Genomic DNA, 21,710 nt, shown 5'->3' with positions numbered 1-21,710 from the left:
CCAAAATATCATCCAAATATACAATCATGAATCTATCCAGGTACTTTCGGAAGATGTCATGCATAAAGGACTGAAACACAGATGGAGCATTAGAAAGCCCGAATGGCATCACCAGGTACTCAAAATGGCCCTCGGGCGTATTAAATGCTGTTTTCCATTCATCGCCCTGTTTAATACGCACAAGATTATACGCCCCTCGAAGATCTATCTTGGTGAACCAACTAGCCCCCTTAATCCGAGCAAACAAATCAGACAGTAGTGGAAAAGGGTACTGAAATTTGACGGTGATTTTATTGAGAAGGCGGTAATCTATACAAGGTCTCAGAGAACCATCCTTCTTGGCCACAAAAAAGAACCCTGCTCCCAATGGTGACGACGACGGGCGAATATGCCCTTTCTCCAAGGACTCCTTTATATAACTCTGCATAGCGGCGTGTTCTGGCACAGATAAATTGAACAGTCGGCCCTTCGGGAACTTACTACCAGGAATCAAATTAATAGCACAATCGCAATCCCTATGAGGAGGTAGGGCACTGGATTTGGGCTCATCAAGTACATCCCGGTAATCTGACAAGAACTCAGGGACTTCAGAAGGATGGGATGACGAAATTGACAACAATGGGACATCCCCATGTACCCCTTGACAACCCCAACTGGATACAGACATTGATTTCCAATCCAATACTGGATTATGGACCTGTAGCCATGGCAAACCCAAAACGACCACATCATGCAGATTATGCAACACCAAAAAGCAAATATCCTCCTGATGTGCAGGAGCCATGCACATGGTCAATTGGGTCCAGTACTGAGGCTTATTCTTGGCCAAAGGCGTAACATCAATTCCTCTCAATGGAATAGGATACTGTAAGGGCTCCAAGAAAAAACCACAGCGCCTGGCAAACTCCAAGTCCATCAAATTCAGGGCAGCGCCTGAATCCACAAATGCCATAACAGAATAGGACGACAAAGAGCAAATCAGAGTAACGGACAAAAGAAATTTTGGCTGTACCGTACCAATGGTGGCAGACCTAGCAAACCGCTTAGTGCGCTTAGGACAATCAGAGATAGCATGAGTGGAGTCACCACAGTAAAAACACAGCCCATTCTGACGTCTGTATTCTTGCCGTTCAGCTCTGGTCAAGGTCCTATCACATTGCATAGGCTCAGGCCTCTGCTCAGAAGATACCGCCAAATGGTGCACAGTTTTGCGCTCACGTAAGCGTCGATCGATCTGAATGGCCAAGGACATAGACTCATTCAGACCAGCAGGCGTGGGGAATCCCACCATAACATCCTTAAGGGCTTCAGAAAGACCCTTTCTGAAAATTGCCGCCAGGGCACACTCATTCCACCGAGTAAGCACAGACCACTTTCTAAACTTCTGACAATATACCTCCGCTTCATCCTGACCCTGACACAAAGCCAGCAAGATTTTCTCTGCCTGATCCACTGAATCTGGTTCATCATAAAGCAATCCAAGCGCCAGAAAAAACGCATCTACATTACGCAATGCAGGATCTCCTGGCGCAAGGGAAAATGCCCAGTCTTGAGGGTCGCCACGTAGCAAAGAAATAATGATTTTTACTTGCTGAACGGGGTCACCAGAGGAGCGGGGTTTCAAAGCAAAAAACAGTCTACAATTATTTTTGAAATTCAGAAACTTAGATCTATCCCCAGAAAACAAATCAGGAATTGGAATTCTGGGTTCTAACATCGGATTTTGAATGACATAATCTTGAATGCCTTGTACCCTTGCAGTGAGTTGATCCACACAACAGGACAGACCTTGAATGTCCATATCTACACCTGTGTCCTGAACCACCCAGAGATTTAGGGGAAAAGAAAAACAAAACACGCTGCAGAGGAAAAAAAAAAAAAAGGTCTCAGAACTTCTCTTATCCCTCTATTGAGATGCATTAACACTTTACGGGCCAGCTGTACTGTTATGATGACCTGGTGGCTAGGAGCACCCGGAATGACCTGATGAGCAAACTGGTAATACAGGACAAGCTCTGGGAAGTGGGAGCTCTGCTGACTGCAACTCCTAATCCTATCACAACAACTAGAAATAGCCGTGGAGCGTACCTGACTCTGCCTAGACGCCTCTTCACAGCCTAAGAGCTAACTACCCCTAAAGATAGAAAATAAAGCCTACCTTGCCTCAGAGAAATTCCCCAAAGAAAAAGGCAGCCCCCCACACATATTGACTGTGAGTTAAGATGGAAGTCACAAACACAGGAATGAAACAGGTTTCAGCAAAGGAGGCCAGACTTAACTAAACAGACTGAGGATAGAAAAGGTATCTTTGCGGTCAGCACAAAAAACTACAAAAAAAACCACGCAGAGTGTGCAAAAGAGACCCCCGCACCGACTCACGGTGCGGAGGTGCCACTCTGCATCCCAGAGCTTCCAGCTAGCAAGGCAAAATCATGATAGCAAGCTGGACAAGAAAACAGTGGTAAACAAATAAGCTAGCAGGGACTTAGCTTTTGCTGGAGTAGACAGGTCATCTGAAATATCCAAGAGAGAACTGAACCAGTACTAGGACATTGACAGCTGGCATCAAGTAACGATCTGAGTGGAGTTAAATAGAGCAGCCAGCCTAGGACTAAACGAGGTCAGCTGAGGAAGGAACCTCAGAACCAGCAGCTCCACTCACAGCCATCAGAGGGAGTCCATGGACAGAACTCGCCGAAGTACCATTCATGACCACAGGAGGGAGTTCGAGAACAGAATTCACAACAGAGTAGGCCCAAATAAGTAACTAGGCTAAATGCAGTTCTAAATTGCTAACAGTAGGAAACAGGCAGCACTGCTTTGTTCAGTGGAGAACACCAAGCAGCGGCAGACACCGTTACTAGGCCCCAACCCAAGTAGTAGGGCAACAAAAGTGTTACAGTTAAAAATACTTAATGAGAGCCTGAAGGTTGAAGCTCAGCTTTTTCAGTGGAGGACAGCGTGATTTAGTGGCGCAGACAGACAAAGGTAGTATGTGTTAACTAAAAAAGTTGGCTCTATGCAGTATTACATTGGTTACAGGGGTACACAGGCAGCATTGGTGTGGTCAGTGGAGGACAATTGGAAGGAGGGACCGCAGACAGACTTCCTAGGCCTAAAATAATAAAATAGGCTCAATGCAGTTTTAAATTGGTAACAGAGGTACACAGGCAGCATTGGTGTGGTCAGTAGAGAACAATTGGAAGGAGGGACCGCAGACAGACTTCCTAGGCCTAAAATAATAAAATAGGCTCTATGCAGCTTCAATTAGGTGGCAGGGGTACACAGGCAGCATTGGTGTGGTCAGTGGAGGACAATTGGAAGGAGGGACCGCAGACAGAATTCCTAGGCCTAAAATAATAAAATAGGCTCTATGCAGTTTTAAATTGGTAACAGAGGTACACAGACAGCATTGGTGTGGTCAGTGGAGGACAATTGGAAGGAGGGACCGCAGACAGACTTCCTAGGCCCAAAATAATAAAATAGGCTCTATGCAGCTTCCATTAGGTGGCAGGGGTACACAGGCAGCATTGGTGTGGTCAGTGGAGGACAATTGGAAGGAGGGACCGCAGACAGACTTCCTAGGCCTAAAATAATAAAATAGGCTCTATGCAGTTTTAAATTGGTAACCGAAGTACACAGGCAGCATTGGTGTGGTCAGCGGAGGACAATTGGAAGGAGTGTCTGACACACTAAGTACTCCGAGTCCCAAATCCTAAAATGATGTTACTGTATCCCAAACAAAACCAACCCCCCCCCCCCCAAAAAAAAAAAAAGGGTGGCATACTTAGGTACAGGGGTGTGCTCCTATGCTGACTTTCAGACATTGTAATTTGGCGCAAAGTATTTACTGGTGTAAATGTAGGACAGGGCCCCTGACTATTTTAACTAGCATCATACATGTCAACAAATTGTTATTGTCTGTGCCAGGCATGGAAGTATTTCAGCGCATAGACTAAACAGTGGTGGAGCAGCGACAGATAATTTTGCAAGTGGTAGAGCACTGTTTGACCTTGGGGGGGACACTCTCTCCTGCCCGGCGGTACAAGCCCAGGGCCCCTCATGTTACAACGGTGTGTCTGACGTTGGGTGCACGCCACCACCGCCAGAGACACTTCATTGTACTATGAGGGACCCAGTGCCAGTGCCGTCAACCAAAAGTGGGCACACCCACCTCTTCAGACAAATGTCACTCTGACGGGTGCTTGCAACAAGTGGCGAGACCACGGCCCCTTGGGGGGAGTTAGGCCATTTAGGGAGGTATAAACATGTCATATGCTGGACAAACAGCAGCTGCAAATTAAGAGATTGGAACAGTCAGTAACACCAGTCCCAAAGCAAGACCTTTTTACAGGAAAGCTAGGTGTCAGCTGGGAAAGGTGGGGCAAAATAATTTGAAATCCATGAGTGGTTCATTTTAATGAAGGTTAGATCATCCACATTTTGGGTAGCCAGACGAGTCCTTTTTTCGGTCAGTATTGAACCAGCAGCACTGAATACTCTTTCTGATAGCACACTAGCTGCTGGGCAAGCAAGCTCCTGCAATGCTTATTCAGCCAATTCAGGCCAGGTGTCTATTTTGGATGCCCAGTAATCAAAGGGGAATGACGGTTGAGGGAGAACATCGGTAATGGAGGAAAAATAGTTAGTAACCATACTGGACAAATGTTGTCTCCTGTCACTTTGAATGGATGCTGCTGTACCTGTCGTGTCTGCGGTCATTGCGAAATCACTCCACAACCTGGTCAGAAAACCTCTCTGTCATATGCCACTTCTGATCTGTGCACCTCTAACACCTCTGCCCTGTTGCCCCCTGCAGCTCGTGTGAGAACCATCACCGGCGCTGTGTGCTGGGAATGCCTGAATCAAACAGTCTACAAGAGTAGCTTGTTTGGTTGCCAATATCTGTTCGAGGTTCTCATGTGGCATGATATTTTGCAATTTGCCTTTATAGCGAGGATCAAGGAGGCAGGCCAACCAGTAGTCATCTGTCATCATTTTTATAATGCATGGGTCCCTTTTGAGGATACGCAAGGCATAATCCGCCATGTGGGCCAATGTTCCAGTTGTCAAGTCAGTGCATATGCTGGGTTGAGGAGCACTTTCTGGCAAATCAACGTCACTCGTCTCCCTCAAAAACCCTGAACCCGGCCTTGTACCGCCAGCAGTTTCTATTGCCCCCTGAGAAGCTTCCTCCTCCAAAAAATAGTCATCCCCATCATCCTCCTCGTCCTCCTCCTCTTCGCCCGCCACCTCGTCCTGTAGACTTCCCTGAGCAGACAATGGCTGACTGTCATCAAGGCTTCCCTCCTCCTCGGCTGCAGACACCTGTTCCTTTATGTGCGTCAAACTTTGCATCAGCAGACGCATTAGGGGGATGCTCATGCTTATTACGGCGTTGTCTGCACAAACCAGCCGTGTGCATTCCTCAAAACACTGAAGGACTTGACACAGGTCTTGGAGCTTCGACCACTGCACAGCTGTCAACTCCATGTCTGCCATCCAACTGCCTGCCCGTGTATGTGTATCCTCCCACAAATACATAACAGCACGCCTCTGTTCACACAGTCTATGAAGCATGTGCAGTGTGGAGTTCCACCTTGTTGCAACGTCGATGATTAGGCGATGCTGGGGAAGGTTCAAAGACCGCTGATGGTTCTGCATACGGCTGGAGTGTACGGGCGACCGGCGGATGTGAGAGCAAAGTCTGCGCACTTTCAGCAGCAGGTCGGGTAACCCCGGATAACTTTTCAGGAAACACTGCACCACCAGGTTTAAGGTGTGAGCCAGACAAGGAATGTGTTTCAGTTGTGAAAGGGCTATGGCAGCCATAAAATTCCTTCCATTATCACTCACTACCTTGCCTGCCTCAAGATGTACAGTGCCCAGCCATGACCGAGTTTCTTGCTGCAAGAACTCGGACAGAACTTCTGCGGTGTGTCTGTTGTCGCCCAAACACTTCATTGCCAATACAGCCTGCTGACGCTTGCCACTAGCTGTTCCATAATTGGACACCTCATGTGCAACAGTGGCAGCTGCGGATGGAGTGGTCGTGCGACTGCGGTCTGTGGACGAGCTCTCGCTTCTGCTGGAGGACGAGGAGGAGGGGGGACGAACGCCTACAGCCAACTGTTTCCTAGACCTTCGGCTAGGCAGAACTGTCCCAATATTACTGTCCCCTGTGGACCCTGCATCCACCACATTAACCCAGTGTGCCGTGATGGAGACGTAACGCCCCTGGCCATGCCTACTGGTCCATGCATCTGTTGTCAGGTGCACCTTTCTACTCACAGATTGCTTGAGCGCATGGACAATGCGGTCTTTTACATGCTGGTGGAGGGCTGGGATGGCTTTTCTCGAAAAGAAGTGTCAACTGGGTAGCTCGTAGCGTGGTACAGCATAGTCCATCAGGGCTTTGAAAGCTTCGGTTTCAACTAACCGGTAGGGCATCATCTCTAACGAGATTAGTCTAGCAATGTGGGCGTTCAAACCCTGTGTATGCGGATGCGAGGATGAGTACTTCCTTTTCCTAACGAGAGTCTCATGTAGGGTGAGCTGGACTGGAGAGCTGCATACGGTGGAACTAGCGGGGGTGCCGGTGGACATGGGTGACTGAGAGAGGGTTGGTGATGGTATTCTTGATGGTGCCCTACATACAGTTTTTCCGACCACGAACCTGGTGATTCCCTGAGTGCTTTGGCCTTGCGACGAAACCGCAACATTACCTGCAGGTGGTGTGGTAAACGGTGGGCTTACAGTGAGGGAAGGGATGTCGCCTTGCTGATTAGCTTCATTGTGAGAGGGTGCTACAACGTTAAGCGACATTTGGTAGTTTATCCAGGCTTGCAAGTGCATGGTGGTTAAATGTCTATGCATGCAACTTGTATTTAAATTTTTAACATTCTGACCTCTGCTGAAGGTCCTTGAGCATTTCTTACAGATGACTTTGCACTGATCATTGGGATCTTGGTTAAAAAAATTCCAGACTGCACTCTTCCTATCGGATACCTTTTCAGGCATTGCACACTGAGCTACTTTAACCTGATGGCCACCCTGTCCTACAACTGGTTTTGGTTTTGCCACACGATTTTGGCCAGATATGGGCCTGCCAGATGGAACCTGTTGCGATGTTGATGCCTGCTGCGGCTCCTCCTCCTCCGCTTCAGAGCTACTGCAGCCTGCACCCTGTTCCCCCAATGGCTGCCAATCGGGGTCAACAACTGGGTCATCTATGACCTCCTCTTCTATGTTCTGTGCACCTTCCTCTGGGTCACCGTGTAAGCCGGTGCTATAGCGTTCGTGACGGGGCTCCACAGTCTCATCGGGGTCAGATTCTGGATCAGTACACTGCGAGGGCAATGTTCTGATCTGAGTCAAAGGAACAGCATAATAATTTGGCTGTGGCTCTGCATCTGTGCACTCCATGTCCGATTCATCTTGTAATGGGCATGGCCTGTTAACAATTTCCCTTTCTAACCCAGGCACGGTATGTGTAAAGAGCTCCATGGAGTAACTGCTCTGACATTTGGCACTTTCCGAGGAGGAGGCGAAAGAGCTAGAGGCAGAGTCAGCAATGAAAGCCAATACTTGTTCCTGCTGCTCCGGCTCCAAAAGCGGTTTTCCTACTCCCAGAAAAGGGAGCCTTCGAGGCCTTGTGCAGCCAGACGATGACGCTGGCTCAACAACTCGAGACTTAGGGGCTATACTGCTTTTCCCACGACCACCACCTCTACCATCATTACCAGCTGCCAATGACATCCCACGGCCACGACCTCTTCCACCAGACTTCCTCATTCTTGGAAAAATGCTACCAAACTAACAACCGTTATGTGGTCCTGTAAAACCAGGTACAAGGTGTGCGTGAACTTGTTGGGAATGTAAATCTCCCTTTTTTATGTGTGGGAGAATGCAGTGAAAAATGAGGCCCACTGTATTACACTAGACAGTTTGATTGGCAGAAAGAGGCTGGCAGATATGGCTCTAACAGGATTGATGCAGCGCCCCAGAGTCCTGGTCGTTGCAGTACTGTGGCTCCGCCACTAAGGGGAGCCATGGTGCGTTCGATGGCACTGAAGGAGTTCCTCTGAACAGGTATCACAGACACCAATATGTTTCACAGCAGGGCCTCCGGGGGGAGCTAAGGGTGCTATTCATTAGGCCACTCCCCACCATAGTGGGTAAACTGGGGGTCAGGCAGGAAGTTAGAGGAAAAAGCTGACTGGATTGAACGAAGCAACACCTAGTGAGAGAGGGTGTTGTGGAGAAAGAGACAGTAGGGCCTCTGTCAGGGGTGGGATCCTGACAGAGGCTTGGCATTGGAAAGAACGTAACGGGACCGTGCCTGCTCTGCATAGCGGCGGTGCCCAAGAAAGGACTAGAAGCGAGATAGATTGTGCTGAGTGAGAAACGAGATCAAGCAGAAGGAGAATACCAGTAGGGGTTTTGCTGAAAGAGGCAGCACCTTACTGAGGCGCACTACCGGTGGCCGGAACGCCGAGGGAGTGGAATAATATACAGCTTTAAGCCATACTCCAAACAGCGGCAGGACAGTCAGTTTGAGGCGGGCTGTCTACCACATATCACCTATGAAGTCTTGGGGGGCAATTGCGGGAGAGGGGCGTCTCTAGGGTCCCGGAAGAACTCCAGGCCTACCTGACAAACGGGTGCCGTTCCAACCTGAATAACAGGGAGGGACGGAATACGAGAAGAACATCTATTAATCGAGTTGTGAGGGAACTTAAGAAACAGACACAACCGTTGTGGGGTACTTTCCGTGAGCACAGCAGGGAAGGACTACAACACACAGCGCTAGAAGGAAGGCACTGATTTCCACCTGTGAGGAGAACTCTGGAAGTGCCATTGGACCGGCCGGACTTGCGTAGCCTGGTGAACCGGATTCTGGACTGAGGACCGAGAGATCTCCAGTAAAGAGGTAAAGAGACTGCAACCTGGTGTCCTCGTTATTTACCGCGACCTGCACCCCACAACTGCACCGCTACACCACCGCTATAACATCACTTATTTGCACCGGACGTCCCCCACTGACAGACAGGGCCACGGACCGGGTCTAGCCACCGTGACAACCCCAGGACTGAGATCCCAGAGGCCCGGCTCCGGGTACCCCTCGGCCCTGCGGCGGTGTGGGGGCGCTCCAAATCTTGGCGTCACGAACAGGATCTACTTAAGCCTGAAGAATCAGGTCATGTGTGCCTAGAGATTGTGATTTATTGTGCTGGACTGTACTTTATTGGAAAGACTGTGCTGCGCCAAAATCCGCCGCCATTGCAGCGCTGAGGAGAGCGCAGGGAGAGAAGAGGGGCGTGAAGGGGGCGTAGACAAGCTGAAGAGCGCGAACAACTATGGCCGCCCAGTCTAAGTATTTCTGTGTGTTGAGGACGTGCCCGTCAACAGCGGAGGTCCGCCTCCTGATCCTGGTCGGAGGGTGGAGACCATGGGGACGGGGCCGCCCGCGGAAGAGACCGCGGGAAGAAGACGCGGGAAAAGGACAAGAAATGGCGGCACCAGGAGCACCGCGCGGAGCTGACCCGGCCCAGTCCGAGGCCGCACAATCTGAGACAGGCTCCGAAACGCCAACGCTGCGGGGTCTGACCCTCACCGAGCCACTGCTGGGCCGACCCCCTTTGCCGCTGTCCGAAGAATGTGTGGCTGCAGCCGAGGCCCGACAGCTGGCCCGCCGACTGAAGGCCGATGCCCGTATACTCGCCCGGGTAGGCCAGGCCACCGAGATCAAGTTGTCTCCTGTTACTTCTTGCACGGCCACGGCTGAAGGTACGCTACCAGCACCGGGCCTGAAGATCATGCCGGATGCTGAGCACTTACGGCGTCTTATGGCAGAGTGGCGGAGCAGGCCCCAGCCTGCAGAACAGGTTGATCTGATCAGTGTTCCGGAGATTCCGTCCTCACACTGGGGTGTAGTGGTGGCCTTTAACCCCCGGTATGGGAGAGGAGTGATCCAAGAAATTGGAGAGCCGCTGCAGGTCCGCGTGGATCAGGAGGAGGTGGAGCCTTGCAGCGGGAGGTTCGATCGTGACCTGGAGCCGGGAGACGCCGTCACCTACACGAGGTGGAGAAGGGGCACTGGCGAGATGGGCTGGTTCGCCCGAGGTGTCCAACGATGCGTCGCCCTCCAGGCTGCTGCGGGAACGCCAGAGGGGGATGATCCCGTAAGGAAGGCAGCGGAACCCGGCCCCGCGGAGCCGCGAGAAGCTCAGCCTCGCCGCACCCCGGAGGGACGGGTGCAACTGCCGACAAGGAGGACCTCCCGGCGAGGGATTTTATCATTACTGGGACCAGAACGGCGTCCTGGCTCACCGGTGCGATCTGTTGGCCTGGTGAGGCCGGATAGGAGATCGCCTTCCGCAGAACCCCAGTAAGATTTTATTGTTTCCTGAAAATGTGAATAGTTACTGTTTGTTCTTTAAGTTGCTGCTAAACCCGTCTAGGGTAAACGTTAAAAAGGTGACCCCTTTGTTGACCCGGGGTCACTATTGTTGTTTTTCCTGAAGTTTTACAAACTGCGAAATCATGAACATTGCATGATTCAAACTTTCCTGTAAATAGTTTGCACCTTCTTAAAGGTGCTTCCTACTGGTTTTATTTAAAGACACTTTGCGAAGATGCCATTCCGGAGCCCTGGTATGGACTGGTAGGCTGAGAAGAAGAGCTACCTCAGAAAGACTTGATCTCCTCTTAAAGGGGAGGTTAGAATTGAACTTGAAAGTGATACTGTTTTAGAACAGTAATGTCATGATGATGCTCTGAAGGAAATGTAACTGTTTTACATGAAAAAGTTATGTGTGTTTAATTTGTTTAAAATGTGGAATCTAGATAATGTTCTCTTAAAGAAAAAGATGCAGAAAGCCCGTAGGGGTAGATGTAGAGTTCTGTTTAGCTGAAAGTGAAGAAGTAATAATGAAGGTGAGGATAGAAGGTAAACCCTGCGTCCCCATAGAAAGTTAGTTCGTTACTAAGGACAGAAAGTAGACCCGTAGGGGTTAGTGAGTGAGTCCTTATAGGAGCCAAGCAGAGTGGGCTCCATGTTCTCAAACAGAAAGGAATGTTATGTCTATACCATGTATAGTAGCGAAAGGCAGTAGGCCCTGGCTGAACGGGGCGGTCCTGTAAAAGAAAGGAGAGGCAGTAGGTCTGGTGCTATAGGGACAGGCGGTCCTGCAGGTTCAAAGTAGGAGAATGAAAAGTTAACTTGCCCTGTAATGTGATTATAGGAAGGCCTTTAGCGAGCTAGGAGTGTATGTTCCTTGAAGGCAATGTTAAATTATTGTTCATTAAATTGCACTTAGTAGAATACCCGGTTGGGTAATGAGAGTTAATTGTAGCCTGTTGCTATGATATTTAATTATGTTTTGTAACGTTAAAGTGTCCTCACCTCCCATAAAGGGAAGCCTGTTCAAGTATGCTTATTGTTTTGCACTCAACAAATTTGTATGTCTTTTTGCTAACCTGTATTGTTGTTTTCTTCCCAGTCCCGGAGTACTGTGTTTAACCAGGGGGGAGTGCAGCGCCCCAGAGTCCTGGTCGTTGCAGTACTGTGGCTCCGCCACTAAGGGGAGCCATGGTGCGTTCGATGGCACTGAAGGAGTTCCTCTGAACAGGTATCACAGACACCAATATGTTTCACAGCAGGGCCTCCGGGGGGAGCTAAGGGTGCTATTCATTAGGCCACTCCCCACCATAGTGGGTAAACTGGGGGTCAGGCAGGAAGTTAGAGGAAAAAGCTGACTGGATTGAACGAAGCAACACCTAGTGAGAGAGGGTGTTGTGGAGAAAGAGACAGTAGGGCCTCTGTCAGGGGTGGGATCCTGACAGAGGCTTGGCATTGGAAAGAACGTAACGGGACCGTGCCTGCTCTGCATAGCGGCGGTGCCCAAGAAAGGACTAGAAGCGAGATAGATTGTGCTGAGTGAGAAACGAGATCAAGCAGAAGGAGAATACCAGTAGGGGTTTTGCTGAAAGAGGCAGCACCTTACTGAGGCGCACTACCGGTGGCCGGAACGCCGAGGGAGTGGAATAATATACAGCTTTAAGCCATACTCCAAACAGCGGCAGGACAGTCAGTTTGAGGCGGGCTGTCTACCACATATCACCTATGAAGTCTTGGGGGGCAATTGCGGGAGAGGGGCGTCTCTAGGGTCCCGGAAGAACTCCAGGCCTACCTGACAAACGGGTGCCGTTCCAACCTGAATAACAGGGAGGGACGGAATACGAGAAGAACATCTATTAATCGAGTTGTGAGGGAACTTAAGAAACAGACACAACCGTTGTGGGGTACTTTCCGTGAGCACAGCAGGGAAGGACTACAACACACAGCGCTAGAAGGAAGGCACTGATTTCCACCTGTGAGGAGAACTCTGGAAGTGCCATTGGACCGGCCGGACTTGCGTAGCCTGGTGAACCGGATTCTGGACTGAGGACCGAGAGATCTCCAGTAAAGAGGTAAAGAGACTGCAACCTGGTGTCCTCGTTATTTACCGCGACCTGCACCCCACAACTGCACCGCTACACCACCGCTATAACATCACTTATTTGCACCGGACGTCCCCCACTGACAGACAGGGCCACGGACCGGGTCTAGCCACCGTGACAACCCCAGGACTGAGATCCCAGAGGCCCGGCTCCGGGTACCCCTCGGCCCTGCAGCGGTGTGGGGGCGCTCCAAATGACGCAGATAAAAACACCGGCAATAGAAATGTCCCTCTTTATGTGTGGGAGAATGCAGGGAAAAATCAGGCCCACTGTATTACACAACAACACAGTTTGATTAGCAGAAAGAGGCTGGCCAGATATGGCACTAACAGGATTGACGCAGATAAAAACACTGGCAATAGAAATGTCCCTCTTTATGTGTGGGAGAATGCAGGGAAAAATCAGGCCCACTGTATTACACAACACAGTTTGATTAGCCGAAAGAGGCTGGCAGATATGGCACTAACAGGAGTGACGCAGATAAAAACACTGGCAATAGAAATGTCCCTCTTTATGTGTGGGAGAATGCAGGGAAAAATCAGGCCCACTGTATTACACTAGACAGTTTGATTGGCAGAAAGAGGCTGGCAGATATGGCACTAACAGGATTGACGCAGATGCACACACTGGCAATAGAAATGTCCCTCTTTTTTTTTATATGGGAGACAAGGGATTGAATCAGGCCCACTATATCACGGTATAGTTCCTGTGAAGGAACAGATGAATGACCTCGGGGAGACCAAAACATCCAACACTGCGGAGACACCATCACGTGTTTCTCAACTCAGTGATCCAGAACACTGCCCCCATCCCTTATGGGAAATATGCAAACGCATGTAAAGTAAGCTGCGGAGACACCATCACGTGTTTCTCAATGCAAGCACGCAAACACGTGATGGTGTCTCCGCAGTGTTGGATGTTTTGGTCTCCCCGAGGTCATTCATCTGTTCCTTCATAGCCTTTCACCAGGCACTGCTCCTAATAGCCAGTTTCCTACTCCACACTGATGAGGGGCAAAAACCCCGAAACAGCTGTTTGTGGATGGATACTATGCTTGGCATAGGTGGTCTTCCTTTATTGGATATTCTCCTTTATTGGATGCTGCCCTTCCCGTGGTTGTTCCTTCCTGGAGAAAGGCCTGGCTATTCATTGCTTGCGTTGAGAAACACGTGATGGTGTCTCCGCAGCTTACTTTACATGCGTTTGGTATAGTTCCTGTGGCACAAAATGACTGACAGATACCACAGACAGCACTCGCACACATGCACAGGTTTGGCAAGATTATTCTCCCTTTATTTTAATTTTTTTGGGGGATATGTGAGACAAGTATTTAATCTGGCCCACTGTTACACAGTAGGTTTTCTGTGGCAGAAAAAAAAGAATTAAATGCCACACACAGGACTGGCACTAATGCAGATTTGCCAATCTTAATCTCCCACTTTTATTTTTTTTTCTGGGAGAATTGTGAAGAAATCAGGCCCACTGCTACACAGTAGGTTTTCTGAGGCAGAAAATAAAAGACAGATGCCACACACAGGACTGGCACTAATGCAGATTTGCCAGTCTTAATCTCCCAATTTTTTTTTTTTTTTTATGGGAGAATTAGGAAGAAATCAGGCACACTGTTATACAGTAGGTTTTCTGTGGCAGAAAAAAAAAAGACAGATGCCACACACAGGACTGGCACTAATGCAGATTTGCCAGTCTTAATCTCCCAATTTTTTTTTTGTTTTATGGGAGAATTAGGAACAAATCAGGCACACTGTTATACAGTAGGATTTCTGTGGCAGAAAAAAAAAAGACAGATGCCACACACAGGACTGGCACTAATGCAGATTTGCCAGTCTTAATCTCCCACTTTTTTTTTTTATGGGAGAATTAGGAAGAAATCAGGCACACTGTTATACAGTAGGTTTTCTGTGGCAGAAAAAAAAAAAAAAGATGCCACACACAGGACTGGCACTAATGCAGATTTGCCAGTCTTAATCTCCCAATTTTTTTTTGTTTTATGGGAGAATTAGGAAGAACTCAGGCACACTGTTATACAGTAGGTTTTCTGTGGCAGAAAAAAAAAAGACAGAAGCCACACACAGGACTGGCACTAATGCAGATTTGCCAGTCTTAATCTCCCCCCTTTTTTTTTGTTTTATGGGAGAATTAGGAAGAAATCAGGCACACTGTTATACAGTAGGTTTTGTGTGGCAGAAAAAAAAAGACAGATGCCACACACAGGACTGGCACTAATGCAGATTTGCCAGTCTTAGTCTCCCACTTTTTTTTTTGTTTTATGGGAGAATTAGGAACAAATCAGGCACACTGTTATACAGTAGGTTTTCTGTGGCAGAAAAAAAAAGACAGATGCCACACACAGGACTGGCACTAATGCAGATTTGCCAGTCTTAATCTCCCAATTTGTTTTTTGTTTTATGGGAGAATTAGGAAGAAATCAGGCACACTGTTATACAGTACGTTTTCTGTGGCAGAAAAAAAAAGACAGAAGCCACACACAGGACTGGCACTAATGCAGATTTGCCAGTCTTAATCTCCCCCTTTTTTTTTGTTTTATGGGAGAATTAGGAAGAAATCAGGCACACTGTTATACAGTAGGTTTTCTGTGGCAGAAAGTGGCTTGAAGAGATATAACAAAACAAAACAAAAAGTACTACAATTACTATCTCCCTACAGCAATCTCAGAAAAGTGTGGCAGGCAGCAATAAAAAGGAGTGCTGCACACAAAAGTCAAAAGTGTGGACAAACAAACAAGATAGCTGTGCAGAAAGGAAGGAGCAACAGGATTTGTGCTTTGAAAAAAGCAGTTGGTTTGCACAGCGGCGTACACACAGCAACGCAGCGATCAGGGAGCCTTATAACCTGCAGAGCTGATGAAGAGAAATCTAGCCTCCACTGTCCCTACAAAGAAAAGGTGGTGTTGGACAGTGGAAATCGCTACAGCACAAGCGGTTTTGGGGTCAATTTACCCTGCCTAACGCTATCCCTGCTTCTGACGAAGCGACAGCATCCTCTCCCTACGCTCAGATCAGCAGCGGTAAGATGGCGGTCGGCGGGAACACCCCTTTATAGCCCCTGTGACGCCGCAGAAAGCAAGCCAATCACTGCCATGCCCTTCTCTAAGATGGTGGGGACCAGGACCTATGTCATCACGCTGCCCACACTCTGCGTGCACCTTCATTGGCGGAATAATGGCGCTTTAAGCATCATATGAAACGCAACTTTGGCGCGAAGATCGTGTACCCCATGGCCGATCCCATGCTGGGATCGGGTCGGGTTTCATGAAACCCGACTTTGCCAAAAGTCGGCGACTTATGAAAATGACCGATCCGTTTCGCTCAACCCTAACCCTTAGCACCCCATATAGTTTACAGTATAATAACATAAAAATTATTATTTATAAATACATTCCTATCTTATACCACAATGAAATTTTAGTGCCATTCTATCTAACGGCCACAGACCTGTGACCAGAATGGGACTCTCACTTGGCTATATACTCTCACCAAGGATGTACCAGAAACAAAGCAATCATTCATTACATCTGGTAATCAGTTAAAGTTTTTTTCAAATGTGCTGGTAAAAAATGCAGCATGTGCAAACACGCAAAAAAAACAATTGATGACATGCAGACCATTTATTTCAATTATAACATGCAATATGTTGTCTACTGTATTTCATGTAATCTTTGCAATACGAAACACATAGGATGTACTAGCCATAAATTAAAGAAAAGGATTTCAGAGCATATACAAAGCATTAATAATAAAAGCAGAACATATTCTAATTCAGTTAAACATTTTTTGGATGCCCACAATGGAGAACTGGATAGTGTCACACTGTGATGGTCTTAGGTAGGGGGCCTCAAACTGTCCCTGGAATTGGGACTCTAACTATCACTGTCACAGGGGTACTCTTGAAGGTAGAGAGGACCTAGTCTCTGACTTCACTCTGCTTCTGTTTCATTCCTGGTCTGTCCTATCCCACACCCCATGCAGCCTGGGACAGAAATGTAATGTGAATAGTACGCACAAGACAAAACAGGGATAACAGAAACCCTCTATCATACAAAAGCACAAACCAACAAAAGGGAGGAGGATGGTGACAAAGAGGAACAAACTATACGGGAAACAGGGACCAGGAGATAAACACACACATACTACAGAACACCTCTATAACAACTTCTCTCCAAACACTTAGCTGAAGCACGCAGCACAGGAAGACAAATTTCCAATAATCTCCAAAAAAACAAATTCATTTAATATGGAATCCAAACACACAGGCTAAATGGAAGATCTACGATTTACAATACGCAGTGATCTTCTACCCCAGATTTCCCAGGTTGGCATGACACACTCGTGACAGATGTTTTTTCTTTGTTTGGCATTGAGAGGGCCAATCCTCCAGTTAGTAATGGGATTGGCAAAGCAGCCTTTTGGATTATTAGATTGGATACCAAAATGCCAAAAGGCATGAATTACAGAAATTATATCATGTTTATTTATTATAATTTTTTTACTTGTAGTATATTTATTTTGTCATTGTAATGTATTTTGCATGCTCTGTTTACATTTCTAATGATTTCCTACCTTGCTGACACTTTCTGTTCCAATCAATTGGTTGTGCAACCTTTAAATAGGATATCCCACACTACCCACTATGACTAAAGGAGGCAACGTCAGAAACAGGTAAAGTGACAGTGTGTTTTTATTCACTTACATTGTGGTTTCTGTTTTAATGTGACCCAATAAAGCTTGAAGACTTTTATTTACCCACAGATGCGACAGTCCATTTTTGTTTTTTTCTTAGACCCTTCATACCCGCTGCCTTACTGGTTAACCTCCTACTATCAAGCTCCTGGATTTAACCCTTGGTTGCAGAAAGCTAATATTTTATTGTTGGACTTTGTTCATATTGAACATTCATTCTTGATCTACTGCTATGGTTCCCCTGCTACACCTGGGTGCTGCTTTGGATTTGCCATACTTCTGTTCAGTTGCCAACCTGTTTCTGTGTTCTCCAGTGTGCCAAGTCTTCACTCCGCACTTCCTGCATGCTGCATTAACACCCAGGGTACATGTGCCCCCTGGACCTGAGGCTTTGTGGATCTACCTCACAAGTTGAGCAGGTTTGGCCCATCATTCGGCCAGCAGTCATCTTGGCTGGCTCTCCTGTACAAAGAAGCGCTTGTTTAGCTGAGTTCTCCTTTGTATGCTCTTACAGAGCCATCGCCAAAAGTGATTTATCTCAGGGAGAACAAAGTGGTTGGGAGTCCAAAATCGAACATGTCCGATCAACAATCAGTTTTTCTGGCATAAGCTAGACATTAGACTGTCGTTTGAACCCATTGATATTGACACTAAAGATGATGTTTGTTTAGATTCTGCGAGTCCGTTACCTGATGTATGGATTAGCTAACGTCCATTCTCTTGTGGCCCCATGGATGTCCATTCATTGTTACTAGGGTTGAGCGACTTTCATTTTTTTAAGGTCGAGTCGGGTTTTGTGAAACCCGACTTTGTCCAGAGTCGAGTCGAGTGCAGTCGGCCGATTATCGCTAAAAGTCGGGGATCGACTGAAACACGAAACCCAATGCAAGTCAATGGGGAAGCATAGTCGGCAGTGAGTGGAGGCCAGGAAAACACCTACAGTGCCCATTTTAATGCCAAAAACATCCATTCTTGTTTCTGAAGCTTGTCAATCTTAATTAACTTTATAATAATAGTTGTTCAATGGAACTTGGGGGTCGTTTGGCAAATTTGTGGGGGGTAGGGCTGGTTCAAGGTTTTAGTGGGCCCAGGAATCGTGGACTACGTCACGGCGGTGGAGCAGGGAGAGGAAAGTATTTCAACGTTGCAAGTGCTGTGATCCTGAGCAAGCAGGGGGGCACACTTGTTCGCATTGGCACTGGCACAGGGCCCCTCAAAGTACAGCGGTGTGTTTGCACGGCGGGGGCGCCTCCCACCAGCAGCGACACTTTTGCGTACTCTGAGGGGCCCTGTGCCAGTGACATCGCCAACGAGTATGCCCCCCCCCTACCTGATGAAGGAACCTGCACTTTCATCTGCACCTTCCTCTTTGTCCCTGTGTAAGGTGGTATAACATGCGGGAAGGGGAACCTTACTTTCAGCAGGGTCAGATTCTGGCTGTGTAGAGTGCAAGGGGAATGTAGTGGTCTAGGTCAATGTACCAGCAGACTCATCTAGCAGTGGCTGGGCAATGGGCAGGATGAGGAGGAAACAGATATAGGGCCAAAGAATAAAGTAGGCTAAATGCAGTTCAAAATTGGTAAGAGGACAGGACTAAACAGGCGGCATTGCTTTGTTCAGTGGAGTAGCAAACCCAGGAGCAGCAGACACTGTTTTAAGGGCCCAACCACACTAGTAGGCCAAATGCAGTTTAATATCTGATACTATAGGCCCAAAGCCAGAAGGTAGAAGCTCAGCTTTATTCAGTTGAGGGCAAACACCAGGCAGGGGCAGACACCGTTAGTAGGCCCTAACCACCAATTTTTAAAATAACAGCACTTAATGAGAGCCAGAAGGTAGAAGCTCAGCTTTATTCAGTTGAGGAAAAACACCAGGGAGGGGCAGACACCGTTAGTAGGCCCTAACCACCAATTTTTGAAAACACAGCACTTAATGAGAGCCAGAAGGATGAAGCTCAGCTTTATTCAGTTGAGGACAAACACCAGCAGGGGCAGACACCGTTATTAGGCCCTAACCACCAATTTTTAAAATAACAGCACTTAATGAGAGCCAGAAGGATGAAGCTCAGCTTTATTCAGTTGAGGACAAACACCAGGCAGGGGCAGACACCGTTAGTAGGCCCTAACCATCAATTTTTGAAAACACAGCACTTAATGAGAGCCAGAAGGATGAAGCTCAGCTTTATTCAGTTGAGGACAAACACCAGGCAGGGGCAGACACCGTTAGTAGGCCCTAACCACCAATTTTTGAAAACACAGCACTTAATGAGAGCCAGAAGGATGAAGCTCAGCTTTATTCAGTTGAGGACAAACACCAGGCAGGGGCAGACACCGTTAGTAGGCCCTAACCACCAATTTTTAAAATAACAGCACTTAATGAGAGCCAGAAGGATGAAGCTCAGCTTTATTCAGTTGAGGACAAACACCAGGCAGGGGCAGACACCGTTAGTAGGCCCTAACCACCAATTTTTGAAAACACAGCACTTAATGAGAGCCAGAAGGATGAAGCTCAGCTTTATTCAGTTGAGGACAAACACCAGGCAGGGGCAAACACCGTTATTAGGCCCTAACCACCAATTTTTAAAATAACAGCACTTAATGAGAGCCAGAAGGATGAAGCTCAGCTTTATTCAGTTGAGGACAAACACCAGGCAGGGGCAGACACCGTTATTAGGCCCTAACCACCAATTTTTAAAATAACAGCACTTAATGAGAGCCAGAAGGTTGAAGCTCAGCTTTATTCAGTTGAGGAAAAACACCAGGGAGGGGCAGACACCGTTAGTAGGCCCTAACCACCAATTTTTGAAAACACAGCACTTAATGAGAGCCAGAAGGATGAAGCTCAGCTTTATTCAGTTGAGGACAAACACCAGGCAGGGGCAGACACCGTTATTAGGCCCTAACCACCAATTTTTAAAATAACAGCACTTAATGAGAGCCAGAAGGATGAAGCTCAGCTTTATTCAGTTGAGGACAAACACCAGGCAGGGGCTGACACCGTTAGTAGGCCCTAACCACCAATTTTTGAAAACACAGCACTTAATGAGAGCCAGAAGGATGAAGCTCAGCTTTATTAAGTTGAGGACAAACACCAGGCAGGGGCAGACACCGTAATTAGGCCCTAACCACCAATTTTTAAAATAACAGCACTTAATGAGAGCCAGAAGGATGAAGCTCAGCTTTATTCAGTTGAGGACAAACACCAGGCAGGGGCAGACACCGTTAGTAGGCCCTAACCACCAATTTTTGAAAACACAGCACTTAATGAGAGCCAGAAGGATGAAGCTCAGCTTTATTAAGTTGAGGACAAACACCAGGCAGGGGCAGACACCGTTATTAGGCCCTAACCACCAATTTTTAAAATAACAGCACTTAATGAGAGCCAGAAGGATGAAGCTCAGCTTTATTCAGTTGAGGACAAACACCAGGCAGGGGCAGACACCGTTAGTAGGCCCTAACCACCAATTTTTAAAATAACAGCACTTAATGCGAGCCAGAAGGATGAAGCTCAGCTTTATTCAGTTGAGGACAAACACCAGGCAGGGGCAGACACCGTTATTAGGCCCTAACCACCAATTTTTAAAATAACAGCACTTAATGAGAGCCAGAAGGATGAAGCTCAGCTTTATTCAGTTGAGGACAAACACCAGGCAGGGGCAGACACCGTTAGTAGGCCCTAACCACCAATTTTTGAAAACACAGCACTTAATGAGAGCCAGAAGGATGAAGCTCAGCTTTATTCAGTTGAGGACAAACACCAGGCAGGGGCAGACACCGTTATTAGGCCCTAACCACCAATTTTTGAAAACACAGCACTTAATCAGAGCCATAAGGTAGAAGCTCCGCTTTATTCAGTTGAGGACAACACCAGGCAGGGGCAGACACCGTTAGTAGGCCCATAACCAACAATCTTTTAAAAAACAGCACTTAATGAGAGCCAGAAGGTAGAAGCTCAGCTTTATTCAGTTGAGGACAACTTGAATTAGGGACTGCAGACAGACTTACCAGGCTGTCCCCTGTGTGGACCATGCATCCAATACATTAACCCATTGCGCCACAAAGGACACGTAACCTTCCGTGGCCATGCCTACCGCTCCATGTGTCTGTTGTCAGGTGTACCTTTGGACTCACAGATTGACAGAATGAAAGGACAATGTGGTCTTTAACATGCTGGTGGAGGGGTGGGATGGCTTTTCTCGCAAAAGAATTGTCAACTGGGTAGCTCATAGCGTGGTACAGCGTAGTCCATCATGGCTTTATTAATATTAAATAAAATAAAAAAATTGGCTCTATGCACTGTAAAATAGGTTCCAGGGGTACACGGGCAGCAGTGGTCTGGTCAGTGGAGGCCTAGTGGAAGGAGGGACCGCAGACAGGCTTCGAAGGCCTAACATAATAAAATGGGCTGGCTGTAGGCACTGTAACATAGGTTCCAGGGGTACACGGGCAGCAGTGGTCTGGTCAGTGGAGGCCTAGTGGAAGGAGGGAC

Source organism: Ranitomeya variabilis, chromosome 3 (genome assembly GCF_051348905.1).
Source record: "Ranitomeya variabilis isolate aRanVar5 chromosome 3, aRanVar5.hap1, whole genome shotgun sequence".
Classification (NCBI taxonomy): domain Eukaryota; kingdom Metazoa; phylum Chordata; class Amphibia; order Anura; family Dendrobatidae; genus Ranitomeya; species Ranitomeya variabilis.
Note: the sequence above shows the minus strand (reverse complement) of the source record.